This window comes from Pan paniscus, chromosome X, assembly GCF_029289425.2.
Source record: "Pan paniscus chromosome X, NHGRI_mPanPan1-v2.0_pri, whole genome shotgun sequence".
Taxonomy (NCBI): Eukaryota; Metazoa; Chordata; class Mammalia; order Primates; family Hominidae; genus Pan; species Pan paniscus.
The window spans coordinates 102155666-102160161 of NC_073272.2; the positions used below are offsets into that span (position 1 = coordinate 102155666).

Sequence of the window (4496 nt, forward strand, 5' to 3'; positions counted from 1 at the left end):
TGGTTCTAGATCCTTGAGGAATCGCCACACTGTCTTCCAGAGTGGTTGAACTAATTTACACTCCCACCAACAGTGTAAAAGCATTCCTATTTCTCCACATCCTCTCCAGCATCTGTTGTTTCCTGACTTCTTAATGATCGCCATTCTAACTGGCATGAGATGGTATCTCATTGTGGTTTTGATTTGCATTTCTCTAATGATCAGTGATGATGAGCTTTTTTCATATGTTTGTTGGCCGCATAAATGTCTTCTTTTGAGAAGTGTCTGTTCATATCCTTCACCCACTTTTTGATGGGGTTGTTTTTTTTTCTTGTAAATTTGTTTAAGTCTTTTGTAGATTCTGAATATTAGCCCTTTGTCAGATGGATAGATTGCAAAAATTTTCTCCCGTTCTGTAGGTTGCCTGTTCACTCTAATGATAGTTTCTTTTGCTGTGCAGAAGCTCTTTAGTTTAATTAAATCCTATTTGTCAATTTTGGCTTTTGTTGCCATTGCTTTTGAGAACCAGCATTTTTTAAAGTTGTTATTTCACACAGAGTACTATGGGTAGCAGTTTCCATAGGCTGTCCTATGAAGTTTCATGACAACTACAGAAGTTAGGTTTTTTTGTTTGCTTTTTATTTTTGATGCAACTCAGTAATTTTTATTGCAACTGGAAGATAATACATTGCAGAAACTTATGGTAGGTCTGGGGAAAAGTGTTATTTACAAAAAATGATGAAATAGTTTGTCTTTGGCAATATGATTACATACAAAGAATGCAAAATGCAGGTATGCATACCTTCCAAGCAACACCATCAAGTCCCTAGAGTTTGGCTGATTGCGCCTGCCTCCATATTGTTTCTTTAGGTTCACATGAACATAACTGAACATCACATTCTTTCTCCTTTATGGTTCTCCCTTTCTATTCATGATATTGGCATGAGTATCAGAAAAAAATGGCTTTTGAAAAATTATTACTCTCGTAAATTAATTTGGCCATGTAGGTCTATTGACCAGCCAAGGTCAGATAACCCTAAGCATCAATAGTAAGCCTCTTGGTCTTCTGATTGCTTTTATCACTTTTTTTTCTGTAAAACAAAACAAAACTCAGAAATGTTACAGAATCAGAGTATTAAAAAATGTACAAGTGTATATGCTTCCCAGACACACATGGATACATTTTTCCTCCACATTTTCATGATGGCAGTATTAAGTAGTGAGTATGAATGACACAGCATGAAACTGGTTACTGAATCAGCTATGAGCTCAGATGGCCTCAACATACATACTCAAGAAATGTTGCATGTTTAAATAACTGAGAGTGTGCTAAATCTCATCTAATAAAAGGAGGACAGGGGCTGGGGAACTCAGAACACAGTCATGTAAATCTAAGGGTTGGGCCTGAACGATGATTACTTTGCACACGTGCCTTCTAGGTGCTGAATGTGTGTTCCAGTAGCATTGACGTTGACCTCCTTGCGGATTCAGCCACAGGTTTCTGACAAGCTTGAGGAAGCAATGGTAATTTTAGCTTTTTCGGTTTTGTCTTCAGATAATGAAAAGCTTTTGTAAAACAGCTGAGTGTCAATATGAGTTATATGGCTTCAATCTCCTTTAAAAATAAAATTCTTAAGGGTCCAAAACAAAGAAGAGGGAGCAAATTAAAAAAAAAAAGGAAAAAAAAAAGAAAACCAAACCAAAAACAAAACAAGAAAAAAGAAAAAAAAATGCTGATATTGCCACAAATCATTAGAAATCTCCTGACATGCTGAAACCAAATGGCCTTAAGTTCAAAACAAAACAGTGACTTGTTTTTAATTTTTTTGTGATTTCGTTTTGCTCTTCCTGCCCCTTTGCCGTCCGATTGGTGATGTTATTCAAACAGGATCGGATCTCTGCTAAGTGCAGGAGCGACCCCGCCGCTTCTTTAATCTCCTCTTCTTCGCCCTGGTGGGGGGCGGTGCGGGGGCGGTGCTTTACAGTGCATCTCTTTTTGAGGGGCAGTGTGTCGCTGGGGACCTTCCTGGCCTTAGCAAAGTCCTGGCGTTTCTTGTGCTGGGATGCGTACCCGCTGTCCCCCAGAGCATCCCTGGGCTCCTTCTGGCTGTGTTTCCTGTCGTCCTCTTCCCTGTCGCTGTGGCTCTCGTGGCTCCGGAAGCTCCCCTCGCTGCCCTCATTGCCCTCCTGGCTCTCCTTGCTGGCAAACTTGTAGTGGTCGTCGGCCAAGGAGGAGGAGGGGATGGAGTCGCTGGTGGGCAAGGTGCTCCGGGTGTTGGAGGATTTGGCATTGGTGCAGTTGTGATCCTCCTTAGGGTCTCCGCTAACCACCGGGGAGCCACACGATGGCTCGCTCTCAGTCCGCATCCGGCAGCTGGTGATGCCGTACATCATGGCAGCCATCATCTCAATGGGACTGATCGGCAGCTGCCGCACACCAGGAAACAGTCCTCTCAGCTCAGGACCCGCGCTCCGTTTTGTATCACTCCTGGAGGAAAACCTGCTTGTATTTCAGGGGGAGTCCCATGGCCCTGGTAGCATCAATGTCAGGATCTTGGAGAAGGGCTCCATTTCTCTTGAAGAAGGTACTGCCGGGCCAGACGGGTAGACCTGATGTGCTTTGATATGCCTGAGGACAGGTGGGAGGTGTATTGAACACGTGTGGGTGTGGGTGTGGGTGTGGGTGATAAGGTGTCTTTTTCAAAGCCTGAGTTAGATTTTGTCTATACTCTGGGTCTATGCACCACAACGACCCTTTCCCAATACTCTGACTCCTCTCTTCGTCCACTTTCTTAAAATCCTTATTCAATGACAAATTGTGTCTCACTGAGTATTTCCACCCAGTAGGTGCATTTGCAAAATATGGAAAATGTTTCAAGATCCAGTTGTAAATGTCTTTCACAGGCAGGCGCTTGGTTGGAGAGTCCTCGATGGCCATAAATATGAGGCAGCTAAAGGAGTAAGGGGGGATTGCAGTTGGGGTTCTGCCTGGCATCGTAGGGCATATCAGAGTGGGTGGGGACGGGGGCTGTCATCGTCCAGGCCCTGGACCGGGCTGACACTCGAGGATCGACTCCCCAAAGCTCTTCAGCAAGTTCTTCCTCTCATGCAGCCAGCTCAGGTTGGTCAGCTCTTCATCTTCCATGGTCCCCTCTTTCAATAGGATGTCAGGCAGAGAAAAGTCGAGGTCATCATCTTCCTAAAGGGCTTGGAGAAACCGCTGCCCCAGTAACACTGACTCAGTCCACTGGAGACACTAACTCCTGAGCTTTCTGGCATCTTACTGGGAGGCATGACGGGACCCATATACATGAAGGCTCCTGAGTCAGAATGGGTCCAGGAAACCGAGGTCCGCATTGCTTCCGTCACAGAAGGACAGAAGGGCCTCCATAATCACGAGAATGCTGGTCTTCTAGGGGCTTCTATCACCTGGCCCCGCGTTGCTTCTCACGGCCGCATTCCGGGGATGCGGCGACGCTGGACTCACCTGTGGCCCAGCCGCTGGGTCGCGCAGTCTCCCAGCCGAGCTGCTGCCGGAACCCCGGCTCCTGTGCCCGGCGCCCGCCCGGGCCAGAAGTTAGGTTTCGAATTCACTAAAGGTTTAGGATTAATAGTTCGTGAAACTGTTTTGCACATTTCAGGGTGACTCCAAAATTCTTCATCAATATTAGACTCATGCTGCTTATGAAAATGCAAAATAAATGCAGTTTTTCTACAAGATCATTATAAGCTTATGTATTTGCCTTATACATACTTTTGTAATTTCCACTGAGAGTAGAAATCATCAAATCTTACTCATCTTTGCATCTCTCACTAAGCATTATAGCCTAACACAGAGAGGTGCCCATTAAATGTCTGTTAACAAAACAACAGACATCAAAGGAAAGCTTTAGATCTGGAATAACTAAAAATATTCTGACATTATTTGGTATATGTTAAATAGTTCATAATAAATTTTATTATAATTTAAATAGTGCATAATAACATTTTAAAAATCCATGCAACAAGAATCTCTCATATGATGAATTCCTAGAAATGATGCTGCAAGTTCAGAGGTCTGTAAATTGTGTAAAATGTAAGTGGTGAATATTTTTCAAACAAATGTATATTGTGAAATTCAAATATTATAAACTATTTAATTTACAAAACAAAATACAAAGAAGAAAGCAATCATGATTACTTCCTTAACTCAGCAATGGCAGCAATATTCTTAATCTTCATTACTACACACAAACACACACATGTAGTAATGTGTGTTGCTCATCCTACGTACCAGTGGAATACAGGATAAGGGATGTGGCCTACTTAAGGTGCTGTAAAGAAAAATGGGTCTGTTTCTTACTCTAGCGCTCTATCCAACAGATTAACACCTATTTATTCTTCTGAACACCTTTCCTAATTAGCCTCCAGAGAAATCAGTAGGCATTATTTTTGTTGACATTCCCAGTCTTCTTAAAACAATTAAAGAATGGGGGCAAGGAAATGAGCACATCAATGACATGCAAAAAAAAGGAGAG

At 42.9% G+C, this 4496-nt stretch overlaps 1 pseudogene; it reads right to left on the minus strand.

The window, feature by feature from the left end:
- Window positions 1-1068: 1068 nt before the first annotated feature.
- On the minus strand, window positions 1069-3285 carry LOC100985567 (forkhead box protein N3-like; annotated as a pseudogene).
- Between the last annotated feature and the right edge of the window lie 1211 nt (window positions 3286-4496).